Source organism: Trichechus manatus, unplaced genomic scaffold (assembly GCF_000243295.1).
Source record: "Trichechus manatus latirostris isolate Lorelei unplaced genomic scaffold, TriManLat1.0 scaffold00092, whole genome shotgun sequence".
NCBI lineage: Eukaryota > Metazoa > Chordata > Mammalia > Sirenia > Trichechidae > Trichechus > Trichechus manatus.
Window position 1 is genome coordinate 8830292 of NW_004444028.1, and position 17383 is coordinate 8847674.

Here is a 17383-nt window from a genome sequence, read left to right on the forward strand (position 1 = left end):
TATGGGGGGTCTCTGTGTCATCTTTGCAACTTTTCTGTAAACCTAAAACTATTCTAAAATTAAAAGTTTATTTTAATTTAAGGACAAAGAAATTAGTAAGTCAGTTCTTTTTGGTACCAAACCACATCACCCAGTGAGTGCAAAGCCCTCAGGTGGTATAAGATCTTCAGCTATGATGCATTATAAGAATGAAGGCCTATGTACTCATAAACCTGAGCTATAAAAGTGTCAGGCCACGGCTGGTAGGCAGTACTGGCAATGACTAAAGACAACTTCAATTACAATGGAAACAGTTCCTTTAGTTGAATCTAACCTGGCTGTAATGTAATTTCCTCCAAGAAATTGTCTCAGGGTGGGGTGGGGTGAAAGGGTTAAGTCTATGAAGCACTTCATTTTTCAGCCACTAGCTGTGGTATCCTGGGTAATTACTGCAGCTTACGGAGACCACACCTTAGATAAACCTGTAATGCTGGAGTTTTCGGCAAACATTTTCTTTCCTGCAAGCTGTGGCTTGTTGCTTTCATATATTTGTCCTGTGTTTTCAACTTGATCTTCCAGTGGCTAGTTTATACTTGGCTAATCCAACAAATCAGGGTCTGTTGATTTAGCTTCATATCTTCTTGGTGCTTGTGTGAGACAGCAATGCCAGCTCTGTGGTAATGAACACAGTCGGGCAGGATGAATTATTATCCTACTAAAGGAGTAAAATTTAAAAAAAAGGAGAAACTGGTTCAGGTAAAGGTTATGATTTAATTTCCCTTGTTTTATTTACTGCTTTTTTTTTTTTTTAATAATACGATAGGTTTTGCTTGGGACTGCAATTTTATTTTCATTTCACTTCTTAAATGAGTATGTTGCATTTTTTCATTTTAAGAAATTCTGGTTTGTAAAGGGAGCCCAACACAAGCACACGGTCAGAGGACAAGGTGCGCACTTGGTGTGATAAGGTGAGCGTGTCCTTGAGGAGGCCAAGTCTCCACCGTGTCACTCTATGGCGAATGGAATGATAGTCAGTAAACCACTCTTACAAAGAGCACGAGGCAAGGCAGTTTGTGTTCTAGATTTTAGTGGTTACCAACTACAAGTTACCTCCTGCAGCTGCATGTCCCTTTGAGAAAAAACAAAACGAATATAACATCTAGATCAACGGGGATGTATCGTCTTCCTTTGTAAAGAAAGGTGGTGTTCCTTTCTCCCCGACTCCCTGCACCCCGCCCCTCCACCACCAGACCCAGGAGAAAGATGTAGCAAATAATCACAAACTGGGGAAAAAAAAAAAAAAAAGGTCTTTTCAAAGCATTTCAGTCTTGTGGGGTTACCAAGACTGGAAATATTATTTTCTCAGTTTTGCACATAAGAGTAAAAATGAGGCCACAGGTAGCGGCATTTGTGCCCCAAGTTGACTGTGATGGCTAACAGTGACAGTGAGATGAGATTACTACCAGGCCCATGTTCTTCAGAACACCCTCCGGCTACTCTTTAGAAAATCGTCCGTGTCAACATCACCCACATTAGTGGAATTACTTCAACCAAATAGTTTGATCGCTATCTAGCTTAGAAGGCAGTATTTGGGAAATAGACATTTTGATCGTGCAGGGGTAAAAGGAAGAACCAGAAAGGGAGGGGGGAGTAGGAAATCGTGTATATTAACTTTTCTTACTTGAAAAAGTAATATATGTTTAATGTAACAAGTCAAAGATCCAAAGATACACAGAATTTTCAAAGTGAGGCACATCCCTCCGTTGCTATGGTCACACTTCTGATTCTTCTGTGTCTTTTTAAAAGCCACACAAGAAATATAAAGAGAACAACGGAACAGTTGTCCTGGTTTAAACCAAAAAAAACGATTGCCATCGAGTCAGTTTCGACTCCTAGCGACCCTATAGGGCAAGGTAGAACCAACCCATAGGGTTTCTAAGGAGCAGATAGTGGATTTGAACGGTCGACCTTTTGGTTAGCAGCCGAGCTCTTGACCACTGCACCACCAGGGCTTGTGAAATCCATCTTCTCTGTTTGAGCCCATTTTCTCCCAATCTCATCTCTGCTCTGCCCTGTTCCCACACATTCACCTACTACCCCGCCACCACCCATGAGGACAGGAGAACAGAAAGTGACAAGTGACAGATCATGGTTCTCTTATGCTAGTCTCTGAAAGGAGGATGCTGGGGGCAGCTAGCTTCCTTGGGTCAAGCTAAGACCTGGGCACAATGGCCTTGGAATCTCAGGGTTTGCTGTTTCCCAAAATCAGGGTGGTCACAAAAGTCTGATGGATGGTTGCTCATTGAGTTTGCACACCAAATGCTTCAGGCCCTGGTGGGGCCTGGCCCTTTGACAGAGCTGCCAAGTCCTGAAGTTTACCTTGGGGTTGCTGGTCACTGAATTGTGGTTCACTTTTGGAAGAGTTATTGGCGGTCAGTTTCAGAGTGGGCTGGCACATCCCTCCACCCTCCAAAACACACACCACTTTAGCAATCTGCCTTCCTTGCTGCACACAAATCTGAATTTGATTTGCCTCTTATAAAACACCACTTCAGAGTTCAGCCCATTTGCCAAGTCTTGGGCAACCACTTGGAAGACACGGTTCTTTTGTAGCAGGTTGTTCAGGACTAGTCGGGGCAGTGAAGGAGCTATGAACTGATGACAGTATCCTGAGAAACTCAGAATGTGTCCTTGAGCCTAGAGGGGAGCTGCCAGCTGAGACTCATGTTGACTTTTTGGGCACCCAGATGATGACAAGCCCCCAGAACGAAGCCCAGTTAAACTCATACTCTTCTTACTGGCGTATAGTTGGTGCCAGAGCAGGGCAAGCCAACACCCCTGAGAAGGGCTGCCCTGCACTGTCTCTCCAGAATAAATCTGAGAATAAAGGGGAGAGGCCCCTCCATGGTGATCCAAGTCCCAGAGAGCATCACGTACCACACAGCAGACAGAGGAATAGCTGTGTGAGCCATGGTTGGCATCACCTTCCGATTCTCCCTGTTTGATTTGAAAAAAGTCTAGAGGCTTGCTTTAGCAGTCTTATAATTGCTTTTATTTATTTAGTACTTCTGTGTGCTAGGTTCTATAGTTGGCACTCCTCAAACATTATATTGTTTAATCCTCTCAAACTTTGTAAAAAGCTCACAGTTCTTCCAGAAAGTCAGGGGCAAGTTCATTAGACCCTGAGTTTTGGGAACTTGGGTAGACACTTTGCAAGCATCAAACTACTCTTCTTATTTTAAAACTGGTTATTCATTCCAGCCTCTGCTCTGAGGCCGGGTGCTGGTATGAACATCATATTCATTCTCTTAATGGTTGTCTGTCTGTTGAAAGCCTTGGCCTTGCCAACTCTCCAAAGTCTGTCTGGAAGAATGAAGTATGTGGTAGAGGAAGGAACCTAGTTCAAGAAGGCAAGGAGATCAAAAGTTCTGATGAAGCCCAGAAGAACTAGATGGTGCCCAGCTATCACCACCAACCGCTATGACAGGGATCACAATAGAGGGTCCTGAACAGAAAGGGAGAAAAATGTAGAACAAAATTCTAATTCATAAAAAAAGACCAGACTTACTGGTCTTACAGAGACTGGAGGAATCCCTGAGACTATGGCCCCCGGACACCTTGCTAACTCAGAGCTGAAGCCACTCCCAAAGTTCACCTTTCAGACAAAGATTAGACAGGCCTATAAAACCAACAATAACACACGTGAGGTAAGTGCTTCTTAGTTCAATCAAGTCTACGAGACCAAATGGTCAACACCTGCCCCAAAGCAAAGACGAGAAGGCAGGAAGGGACAGGAAAACCGGGCAGATAGACATGGGGAACCCGGGGTGGAAAGGAGGAGAGTGCTGACACATTGCAGGGATAGCAACCAATGTTACAAAACAAATTGTGTAGAAATTTTTGAATAAGAGACTAATTTGTGCTGTAATCTTTCACCTAAAACACAATGAAATTTTTAAAAAAAGTTCTGATGATACACAATGATTTACTTTATTTTAAAGTAACAATCATGTTAATTAGAATTGTTAATCTCTGAAAGTTAAAGCTTCAGATGAGCCAAGACGAAACATGTCATGACCATTTTCCTCAGACAGTGACTTTCAGAAAGCAGCCAAATGTAGTTATTTTCTGAAAACCTTGCAAATACGTAAAAATACTTACCAAGAACAGATGGTTCCCATTTGGGCAATAATTTATTCCTTGCACTTTAATTGTATACAGGCGTGTCAGGACATTTTCCATCAGGTCATGGCATTGGGGCCATTGTGGTGGGTGCCTCAACAACAGGTGACAAGCAGAATCCTCAGCCCTTGGGAATAATCTCCTGAAACCACCTCTTCCTTAGATGGCAGTCAATAAAGAGGGCAACCTGGGCAGTGTTCACGTTTATGATTGTGAAGGTATCTCAAATGTTTTAACCTGGCCATGGCATTGTGTGAACAAACAGAACTTGTTAAAGAACTGCATTGTTAGGCTGCCCTGGTCTACGCTTCCTTTTAGAATATTCTACAATCCCCTAGAGGTACAATTGGATAAGCCCTCAGCTTCTAACCAAAAAGGTTGGTGGTTCATATCCACCCAGAGACACCTTGGAAGAAAGGTCAGGTGATCTATTTCTGAAAAATCAGCCACTGAAAACCCTACAGAGCACAGTTGTACTCTGACACACGTGGGTTCCCCATGAGTTGTGGCTGACTGTATGGCAAATGATTGGTTACGATCTGAACTTTTAAAAATTTTAATCAGCCTCTTCCATTTCCTCCCAGTTAGTCCAAACGAGTGGAATTTTACCATAAATCTGAAATGAGGAAAGCAGAGCTCATCCCGGATAGAAATATTGGCAGTTCTTTCTGTGCGGGGAGAATTCTGACTTCCGGCGATGTTAGGTAGATGTGACTAAAATGGCATTTGACTGAGTGATGGAAAACCGAGTCAGGGTCCCAGAGAGAACTCTCCACACAGGGTGGGCTGGCTCAGGGGACCGTCCAGGTTGTGGCTCACTTGCCTGGACCTGTGGCTCCTTTTCTGCACCTGGGATAGGGCTGTGCGCAGCGCGGCACGCAGCCTGCGGAAAGGCCTTGAAAAGCCCAATGATCCCAAGGCGATAAAGTCAACACGCCAGCCTGCCAAAATGAGCAGCCTGAGACGGACCTATTTTTCAGCACACACATGAAGAGACCATTCCTGTTCAAATATTTATTCGGGCTTGGATTCCAAAAAGACTTATTCCTCTGTTAGGTTTAGGCACCTCCCCATTCCTTTCTCTCTCTTTTTAAGGTTGTCTGAGGATTTCCTTGTCATTTGTTCTGAGGGGCTGATGTTTTAGTCACTGAAATGGTAGCTGGAGCCTGCAGGCGGTGAATTCAGGGACACAGAAATTAAAGGTTGTAAAAGTTTAAATTGTTCAACACGCCCAAGCCATGTAGTCATAGCCCCAACTCACCACTCTAAAAGCTTGTCTTTGTATATATATATATATATATATATACATATATAGATGGGTAGTAATAGTAGAATACCCCATAAGATCTTACACCATTAATTTCTCACTGGAAACATGATTTGGGATAAACTTTTTTTTTCCCTTAAGTTCTTTAAAAGCAAATTAGCTTTTAACATGAATGGTGTGACTCAAGGTATAAAAAAGCTACAGCTACATGATATCTCCCCAGAAAGAAAACCCTCATGACCAGCGAGTACACTTCGACTCATTGTGACCCCATGTGTTACAGAGTAGAACTGCTCCATAGGGTTTTCTTGGCTATGATCTTCAAGGAAGACAATGGCAGGCCTTTCTTCCATGGCGCCACTGGGTGGGCTCTGCCAACCTTTAGGTTGGTACACAAGCACAAACTGTTTGCTTCACCTAGGGACCTTTTACACCTTCATGATAAACCCAAGCCAAACCAAAACCCCTGCCTTGGAGTCAATCCTGACCCATAGCAACCCTGTAGGACAGAGTAGAACTGCCTCATAGGGTTTCCAAGGCTGTAAATCTTTACAGAAGTGGACTGCCACATCTTTCTCCCTAAGAGCTGCTGGTGGGTTTGAACCGCCAACATTTCAGTTAGCAGCCCAGGGCTTAACTACTGTGGTACCAGGGCTCCAGCTGCATGACAGATTGCAGAAATGATTCAAGAATTAGCTCAGAGATATAGAAATAATGCGAACATGAGCTTTTAGATAAGAATCTGAAATGGCCCTTACACAGGGACTTCTGGATGCTTCTGGCCAAAAAAGAAAATAAAAGACAATGTAGTTAATGTCTACCAGATGCCAGGCTCTCTCTCCTAGACATTGGTCATTTAATTCTCATAGTTAATCTATGACAAAAGCACTATTATTCCCAGTTTATAGGTAGGAATACTGAGGTCAAATGATTTGTCAAAACTGCAAAGCCAAGAATGCACCAAGTGATTCAAGACTTAAATCAAGTCTTCTGATTTAAAATTAATATTATTTTCACTACATTTTAGTACCTCCTAGGCATGAATGGAGCCCTGGTGATGCAGTGGTTAAGATCTCGGCTGCTAACCAAAAGGTTGGCAGTTCGAATCCACTAGCTGCTCCTCGGAAACCCTATGGGGCAGTTCAACTCTGTCCTATAGGGTCGCTATGAGTCTGAATCGACTCCATGACAACGGGTTTGGTTTTAGGCATGAATATTAAATATTCTAATGGTTCCTTTGAATTGAAAATTAATTGAAATTTGTACTTTCCCATATGCCACCCCAGATATGTTCTTCAGTTTTGAGATTAAATTACAACATAGAGAAAGTGGTTTTCCCTAATAAAAAGGGGCTGCCTTAATTCCTTTTTAAAAATGAAGTGGCATATAAAAAGTAAGCAATGAACCAGGGACAAGGACTAGAAGTCAGAAAGGGACAGGAAAGCTGGTAATAGGGAAACCAAGGTTGAGAAGGGACAGTGTTGACATGTCATGGGGTTGTTAACCATTGTCACAGGGCAATATGTGTAGTAACTTTTTAATGAGAAACTATTTGTTCTGCAAACCTTCATTAAAGGTAAAAAAAAAAAAAAAAAAAAATTCTCTATGTGAGATCAAATTGACAACAGCAACTCAAAAGGTTTGATGGAAAGCCTAGGGGACAGTGAGTTGAAGATAATGGTGATGGAATAATTTGGAAAAGGATAGTGAGAATAGCAGCACAACTGGAAGAATGTAATCGACGTCACTGAATTGTACATGTAGAAACTTTCAAAATGGTGTAACTTTGGCTATGTGTATTTTCACCAAAAAAAAAGGTCCTCAAGGTACAGAAGGGAGAGTGTTGACATGTCGTGGGGTTGTTAACCAATGTCATAGAACAATATGTGTACTGACTGTTTAATGAGAAACTATTTATTTTCTAAACCTTCATCTAAAGTACAATAAAAAAAGTTTAAAAAAAATAAGCAATGAAATAAGTATCCAGAAAATTACAGTAAAATTTATAAATTGTCTCGAGATAGAATGGAGTTATACATTATCTGTGAATCATTAGAATGCTAGAGGAGCTCCCCAATGGAATATAACCCTGAACGGAATATAATTTTTAGCTATCATCAAGAATCCTAATCTAAAGATCCTAATCCAATCCTAATCCAAGCACCCCAATCCAAGAATTCTAATCCAAGAATCCTAATCCTAATCCAAGAATCCTAATCTTAATCCAAGAATCCTAATACTAATCTAAGAATTCTAATCTTAATCCAATAATCCAAAGAGCTTTGGAGAAACTTTGCCACTTTAGTTTTTCTTTTTTTTTTTTTAATATATGCCCTTGAAATAAATATGCCATCCTACTTTGATGAGTGGCGTCTGGGGTCTTAAAAGCTTGCAAGCGGCCATCTAAGATGAATCAATTGGTCCCAACTCACCTGGAGTAAAGGAGAATGAAGAACACCAAAGACACAAGGAAAATATTAGCCCAAGAGACAGAAAGGGCCACATAAACCAGAGACTGCATCAGCCTGAGACCAGAAGAGCTAGATGGTGCCCGGCTACCACCAATGACTGCCCTGACAGGGAACACAACAGAGAGTCCCGGATGGAGCAGGAGAAAGGTGGGGTGCAGAACTCAAATTCTAGTAAGAAGACCAGACTTAATGGTCTGACCGAGACTGGAGGAACCCTGGAAAGCATGGCCCCTGGATTCTCTATCAGCCCAGAATTAAAACAATTTCCGAGGCCAACTCTTCAGACAGGGATTGGACTGGACTGTGGGACATAAAGTGATACTTGTGAGGAGTGTGCTTCTTAGCTCAAGTAGATACGAGAGACTAAACGGGCAGCTTCTGTCCAGAGGTGAGATGGGAAGGCAGCGAGGGTTAGGAGCTGGTTGAATGGACATGGGGAGTCGGGGTGGAAAGGAGGAGTGTCCTCTCACAGTATAGGGAGAGCAATTAGGGTCACATAACAATGTATGCATAAATTTTTGTAAGGGAAAAAATAAAAAATAAATAAATACGCCAGTGCAATAAATGTTGACGTGTTGGTTTTGCAGTCATGGTTTGCTATAAAGTTAAGATGAAGCCTAATGAACTGTGCAGAAACATGACCTCATAACTAGGTAGGTAATGATACGGTCACCTGCAAAGCACTGCCCTTAGGGAGAGCTCAAGCTTCAAGTTTGACATTTTATTCCTTTGTTCCGTGTGTTTATTTTTTGAATTTCTTAAAGACTATTAGAGGAAGTAAATTAATATCCTTAAATATTCATTGGCTCAAAGCAATGGCCATTTATGCTCCCCTGATGTGTTTGGTTTGGTTCAAATGATACAAATAAAAAGCAGACTGTTCCACCTTATCAACAATAAGATTTGTGTGTTCTCTGTGGGTGGGTGGGTGTAAGCGCATGCGCAAACAATTATTGGAAATAATTGCTGCTTTTTAGAATATGAGTCAAGGTAGATTTAGTAGGCTTGTGGGGGAAATATGGCCAGGAGAGAAAAGTCAGGAGGGGCAATGGCAAAGCAAAATGTGGTGCCAGGGCTATGCCATTTTAAGCAAATATTTCACAAGGTAACTTAAACTGCTTAAATTAAGGCTCAAGTGCAACTAATATATCTCTGATGAGGTTAGCTCCTCAGTGGCCTTTCTGTCCCGCACAGATTTCACGGTTTGTGTATACCAGGGTTATTCATTTATGTAGTGAAGCAGTTTTCATACTCCACGAGCACTTCTCCTCTCCAAAGCTCTTAACAGCAGTTAATTAACATAAACAACCCCCTTAGGAGATAAATTAATCACCCTGTAACAGTTCCCATTTTACCAGTTGAGGAGCTGAGGTAAAGAGGCTGAGTAACTGGCCTAAGGCCACTCACTGAGAAAACAAAACTTGAACTTCAGAGAGGATGGTGGCCTGAGGAAATCTGAGTTTCTCAAGTTTTAATAAAACGTTTGCCTTTCTAATTAGTCTTGTGTACATCATACACAATGCATTCAACCAGTAGCTTTCTCCAGATGGCTCCATGTAAATAAGGGCTTGTTCTAGTACCTACATCAAGAAGATCAGCTCCGCTCTCTATAGCGTGAACATAACTGATCTTAGCTGTTGCTATCGAGTCGATTCCGACTCTCAGTGACCTTACAGGACAGAGTAGAACTACCCCATAGATCTTCCAAAGAGCAGCTGGTAGATTCGAACTGCCAACCTGTGGGTTACCAGCCAAGCTCTTAACTACTGTGCCACCAGGGCTCCAAACTGATCTTAAGGAAGTTAAAAGTATTATCACCCCCAAATCGCAGTCTTCAGACAGAATTTTACCTTCGTTTACCTGATCCCATCAAATCAGTCCACAGATCTCTTTGGCTAAATCTATATGATGATAAACTTCTGGTCTCAGAAGTTAATTTAAAATGAACATTAAAAATGTAGCAAACCGATAATTTGTCCACACCACCAAATGCCTGGAATTGAATCAAATTTAGACTGACTTAGCTAAACACCCTTGGTATATTGACGTTGTTTAGAGTTTCGATCAAATCATACCAGATAATTTTCAACAAATAATATATAATCAATTCAGTATATTCAGCACACTATTTGATGTCATTGGCATGAGACTAGTCAATGAGAGATCAAAGTTGCACACTTGTCTCAATCATTCACTGTCAAAGTGAACTTGTGGCTTTCTATTTTACCTTCTGATATCAAAAGGAAAATCTTAAAAGATCCCAAGCTATTCTTGAATATCTATGAAACAAAATCTATATGCATCTTTATTAAACAGATAAAAAATAAATTTGGGGCATTATCATATTAAAAACACTGGAAATTTTACCTATATTCAACAGTGATGACTCTTTAATTGTCACTCCAACAAAAACTGTATGAACCCACACTTGTATAGATCAAACTCATTTGTTAGCCAGGATAACGGTACTCTTTTCTTTCTTTGTTTTAGAAAAGTAGTAGACAGATAACAGAGAACTCATTTTAAACAAAAAAAAGGAAAAGATAGTGTTTTTCAACATATCTTCTTTTAAAAATAAAACATTATACCCACTCTTATTAGCACCTAAAATCATGACCCAAATTTTTAAGAAATGAAACATCTTAATCACCCTAGGGAAACTGGGTGAAAGGTATATGGGGACTGTTTTAGTCATCTGGAGCCCTGGTGGTGCACTGGTTAAGAGCTTGGCTGCTAGCCAAAAGGTCAGCAGTTCAAATCCACCAGCTGCTCCTTGGAAACTTTATGGAGCAGTTCTACTCTGTCCTATACGGTTGCTAAGAGTTGGAATCCACAGGATGGCAATGGGTTTGGTGTTTTTTTTTTGGTTAGTGATCTAGTGCTGCTGTAACAGAAATAACTACAAGTAGATGGCTTTAACAGACAGAATTTTATTTTCTCACAGCTTAGGAGGCTAGAAGTTCAAATTTAGGGCACTAGCTCAAGGGGAAGTTTGTCTCTGTCGGCTCTGGAGAAAGGTCCTTGTATCTTCTGAGCTTCTGCTCCTGGGAAATCTTCATGTAGCTGAGCATCTCTCTTCCTCCAACACATTTTTTTGGAGGACACAATTCAATCCATAGCAGGGACTCTGTCTGTTAAAGCCATCTGCTTGTGGTATTTCTGGTGCAAACAGTTAACATGCTCAACTATTAACCAAAAGGATGGAGATTCAAGTTCATCCAGAGGCACCTCTGAAGAAAGGCCTGGCAATCTACTTCCAAAAAATCAGCCACAGAAAACCTTGTAGAGCACAGTTCTACTCTGACACACATGGGGTTGCCATGTGATGGGTCAGCAAGAAGATAACTGAAGATGCCTGTTTCTTTCCCATCATCTTCATGACTGATATGGAATCCATCCTCTAGAATTTTGCAGTGGTTCTTAAAATTACCAGGATTATTCAGCCATATTCATTCACTTCCCAAACGCAGAGACTGAGTTTCTTACCAGGTTGTTTAAACGTTCCGGAAGGGCTAATTTCTTAGCATGTTCAACTCCTACTGCTCTAAGAAGAAGAGTGAGCAAAAACGTAAATGAAATAAAATGACAAAACATTGAGTTGCTCCAAAGGAAATGTTTGTATTTTTTACTTAAACTAAAATGAACTAGAAACATCTAGTCTGTTTCCAATGAGAGAGCTTAAAATAATGAAGGGAAGGGATCAGTTAATAGAAAAGGAGTGCTGAGGAACCGGATGGTAATACAATGTATTAAAATCAATGTATTGCCCAGTCAGCAAGAGATTATTTCCTGCAAGTGGAAGAAAATGGCTGAAGAGGTGAATCTCCGAATGCTGAAACTAGCCAATAACGGCAAAGTAAGGAAATGTCTTTGTAGATAAATAATATTAATCAGAGAAAATACCATACGAAACATATTCAACTGCAACCCCATGTGTGTGCATACCCTCACACACACACATACATTCACACATACACAAAAACACCAATCTTGAAAGTCAGTGAATATGGGTAGAGAATATGACTTGTAGCTTGATACTTAATAACTGGACTATTATTCTAGCTGTTATATTTCAGCAGTTAGTATATGGAAAAGGATATAATTATTGACCTAAAGTCTTTATAGTAAAATAAAATTTTCTTTATGAGTAAAAGGGTGCGCACTTGAGGAGGGGACACAAAGGAAATTAGAGGAAGTGGAAAGAGGGGTTTAATCGTTCATAGACAGGACAGGCCCAAAGAGTCTGCCAGCTCAGTGAGGGCAGGAATCATGTCTGTCTTGCTTACCACAATGTTCTCAGCAATTAGTGAATGGGCAAATGACTAAATTCCCATTTCCATCTCACCAGATACCCACTTGGTCCAAGGAGAGATTATGAGGGTCCGAAATGGATCATTGATGATAGAAATGGAGAGGAAAAGCTGGATTTGAGAAATAGTGTCACCAATGAAAGAAATCTCCATTGAGTGGTGGGGTGGAGGCAGAATGCTGTGTTGCTGAGTGAAAGTGGAAACGTGGAATCAACAAGAGTGGCCTGTTCTTTTTAAGAGTATGAATATGAAGAAAGGGGAGGAAAGAGATGAGGTGGTGGCTGGAGGAAGCTACTGGATCAGGGAAGAGTTTCATTTGTGTAGAGAGAAAGAGTAGAAAGAAGGGTAAAGATAAAAGAGAATGTTTCCCAAAGAACCAGGGTGGGGCATACACACCCCCACACATACACAATCATATCAGCTTAGAACCACATGGTTTGATTGAAAGACCAGAGGAAGGAGGATCCAAAGCCCCATGTGCCAGCTCTGCTTTTGGTGCTCATTCACCAACTGAGCAAGCCTGCATAAGCCACTTGACCGCTCTGAACCTCAATTTTATCATCTGTGCAATACACAGATGGGAAAATCCATCATAAGAGACAAAGAAGGGCATTATATAATGATTAAAAGTCAACCAAAAGAACATAACTATAATAAATATTTATGCACCCAATGACAGAGTTCCAAAATACATAAAACAAACTCCAACAGAATTGAAAAGAGAAAGAAATAATTCTACAATAAAAGTAGGAGACTTTAACACACCATTTTCAATGATGGACTGAACAACTAGAAAGAAACTCATCAAAGATACAGATCTAAATAACACAATCAACCAACTTGATCTCATAGACGTATACAGAACACACTACCCAACAGCAGCACAGTACATATTTTTCTCCAACCCACATGGATAGACCATATTTTAGGCCACAAAGCAAGCCTCAATAAATTCAAAAACATATAAATAATACACAGCATCTTATCTAATCATGACACTATAAAACTAGAAATCAATAACAAAAAGAACACGGAAAAAAATTAAATACATGTAAACTCAATAACACTTTATTTTAAAACTATTGGGTAATAAAAGAAATTAAAATGAGGTTAATGAATTCTTAGAATCAAATGAGAATGAAAACACAGCATACCAAAACCATTGGGACAGAGCAAAAGCAGTGCTTAGAGGAGAATTTATAGCAATAAATGCACACATGAAAAAAGAAGAAAGGGTCAAAGTCAATAATTTAACCCTACAACTCTAACAAATAGAAAAGGAGCAGCAAAAGAAGTCCACAGTCACCAGAAGAAAGGAAATAATAAAGATTAAAACAGAAATAAATGAAATAGAAAACAGAAAAACAATAGAATCAAACAAGACTAGAAGCGGGTTTTTTGAGAGGATCAACAAAATTGAGAAACCACTGGACAAAATGACAATGGAAAAAAACAAGAAGATGCAAATACCCAAAATAAGAAATGAAATGGATGATATTACGACAGAACCAACTGAGATAAAAAGGATTAAGACAGAATATCATGAAAAATTGTACTGTAACAAATTTGAAAACTTAGAAGAAATGGAAAAATTCCTAGAAACACACTACCTACCTAAACTAACACAAGCAGAGACAAAAAACCTAAATAGGCCCACAACAAAAGAAGAAATTGAAGATGTCATTAAAAAAACCCAAAAAACCAGAAAACTTCAACAAAAAAAGGCCTAGCCCAAATGGCTTCATGAGAATTCTACCAATTCTACTCAAACTACTCTAGAATATAGAAAAAGAAAGAATACTCCCTAATTCATTCTATGAAGCCAGCATAACACTGATACCAAAGCCAGACAAAGATATCACAAAAAAAGAAAATTACAGACCAATATAGATGCCAATATTCTCAACAAAATTCTAGCCAACAGAATTCAACAGCATAACAAAAAACAATACATGACAATCAGGTAAGGTTCATTCTAGGGATACAAAGATGGTTTAACATTAGAAAATCAATCAATATAATTCACCACATAAATAAAACAAAAGAAAAGAATCACATGATCATCTCAATCGATGCAGAAAAGGCATTTGATAAAATCCAACACCCTTTCCTGATAAAAAATCTCGGCAAAATAGGAATAGAAGGTAAATTCCTCAACATAATAAAGGGCATTTATACAAAGCCACTAGCCAACATCATACTAAATGGAGAGAGTCTGAAATCATTCCCGTTGAGAATGGGAATGAGACAAGGATGCCCATTATCATCACTCTTATTCAATATTGTACTGGAAGTCCTAGCCAGAGCGATAAGGCAAGAAAGGGAAATAAAGTGCATTCAAATTGGTAGAAAAGAAGTAAAACTATCCCCATTCGCAGATGACATGATAATATACATAGAAAATCCCAGAGATTCCACAAGAAAGTTATTGGAATTAATAGAAAGTTTCAGCAAAGTGGCAGAGTACAAGATCAACATACAAAAATCAGTTGGATTTCTCTACACTAACAAGGAGAACTCCAAAAGGGAAATAAAGAAAACAATAGCATTTACAATAATTCCCAAAAAGACAAAATCTAACCAGGAACATAAAAGACTTATATGAGAAAAACTACAAAATGCTACTGCAAGAAACCAAAAGAGACCTACATAAATGGAAAAACATACCATGCTCATGGATTGGAAGACTTAATATTGTGAAAATGTCAATACTACCCAAAGCGATCTATAGATATTTTGATGGTTAAGGTAGTGTGTCAACTTGGCTGGGCCATGATCCTCAGTGGTTTGGCAGTTATGATGTAGTTTGGCAACTTTTTAATGATGTAATCACCTCCATAATGAGATCTGATATAATGTGATCACCTCCCTGATGAGATCTGTTGTGAGTAGCCAATCAGTTCGAAGGGATTTTCCCTGTGGGTGTGGCCTGCATCCAATATAGGTGGACTTTCTGGCAAGGATCGCTAGCTTTTGGTCACTCTGGATCCTGCAGCTTGCTCCTGTTCATCTGACCTCCAATTCTTGAGACTTGAGTTAGCAGCTTACCTGCTGCCTTACCAGCTGATCTTGGGATTTGTCGGCCTCCACAGCCTCTGGCCAGAGGCCTGCTATCTGACCTTCCAATCTTGGATTCATCAGCACCTGCAGCTACGTGAGTCAGGAGAAGCCTCCAGCCTTATCCATGGACTCAGGACTTTCCAGCCTCTACAACTGCATGAGCTATTTCCTTTATAGAAATCTCTCTCTATATATATACTTATATGCTTCACTGGTTTTACTTCTCTAGAGAACTCAACCTAAGACATATAATGCAATCTTGATCCAAATTCCAACAACATTCTTTAATGAAATGCAAAAAAATAATCTCCAACTTTATATGGAAAAGAAAGAAACCCTGAATAGTTAAAGCATTACTGAAGAAGAACAACAAAGTAGGAGGTCTCACACTTCTGGATCTCAGAACTTACTATACAGCCACAGTCGTCAAAACAGCTTGGTACTGGTTTAATGACAGACACATAGACCAATGGAACAGAACTGAGAACCCAGAAGTAAATCTATCCAGCTACAGACAGTTGATCTTTGACAAAACATGGAAGTCCATTCAACGGGGAAGAGACAGTCTCTTTAACAAACGGTGCTGGCAAAACTGGATATTCATTTGCAAAAAAATGAAACAGGATCCATACCTCACACCATACACAAAAACGAACTCAAAATGCATCAAAGATCTAAATGTTAAACCTAAAACTATAAAGTTCCCGGAAGATAACATAGGGACAAAGCTAGGGATCTTAATCTATGGCATAAATACACTATCAAACATAACTATAAATGCAGAAACAACAGCAGATAAACTTGATAACTGGGTCTTCCTAAAAATTACATACTTATGTTCATCAAAAGACTTTACAAAAAATAAAAACAAAAAGAGAACCTACAGACTGGGAAAAAATTTTTGCAATGGCATATCTGACAAGGGCCTAATCTCTAAAATATATAGAAAACTTCAACACCTTAACAACAAAAAAGACAAACAATCCAATCAAAAAATGGGCAAAGGACATGAACAGACACTTCACCAAAGAAGACATTCAGGCGGCTAACAAACACATGAAGAGACACTTGCAATCATTAGCCACTAGAGAGATGCAAAGCATCTCACCTCTGCAAAAATGGCACTGATGGAAAAAACAGAAAACAAATATCGGCGAGGTTGTGGGGAGATTGGAACTCTTATACACTACTGGTTTGTAAAATGGTACCACCACTATGGAAAATGGTATGGCACTTCCTCAAAAAGCCAGAAATAGAAGTACCTTATGATCCAGCAATCCCATTCATAGGAATATATACTAGAGAAATAAAAGCCCTCACAGGAACAGACATATGCACACCCATGTTCATTGCAGCATTACTCACAGTAGAAGAAAGATGGAAATGACCTAAGTGTCCATCAGTGGATGAATAGATAAACAAAACTGGTACATACATACAATGGAATACTACACAATGATAAAGAATAATGATGAGTCTGTGAAACATAACAGTCACAAAAGGACAAACATTGTATGATACTTTCATAAAAAGTCAAGAATAGGTTTACACACAGAGAACATACTTTGATGGTTACCAGGGATGGGAGGAGCAGGGAGGAAGAATCACTTACTAGATAGTAGACACGTGTTAATTCTGGTGAAGGGAAAGTCTACGTACAATATGGAGGAAGTCAGCACAGCGTGATCAAGGTAAATGAAGACACTGAGAGGTATACGAGAATCAAGGACAGCTATGGTAAATGCTATAACATATACAATTCTGCAACAACAGCAATAGCAACCAAAAATTTGTGAGTGGTTCTGGTCTCACCCACCGGGAGCAAGGGAGAATGAAGAAAACCAAAGACACAAGGGAAAGATTGGTCTAAACGACTAATGGACAACAACTACCACAGCCTCCAACAGACTGCGTCCAGTACAACTAGATGGTGCCCAGCTACCACCACTGACTGCTCTGACAGGGATCACAGTAGAGGGTCCTGGACTGAGTGGGATAAATTGTAGGACAACAGTCAAACTCACAAAAAAGATCAGACTTACTGGTCTGACAGAGACTGGAGAAACCCTGAGAGTATGGCCCCCAGACACCCTTTTAGCTCAGTAATGAAGTCA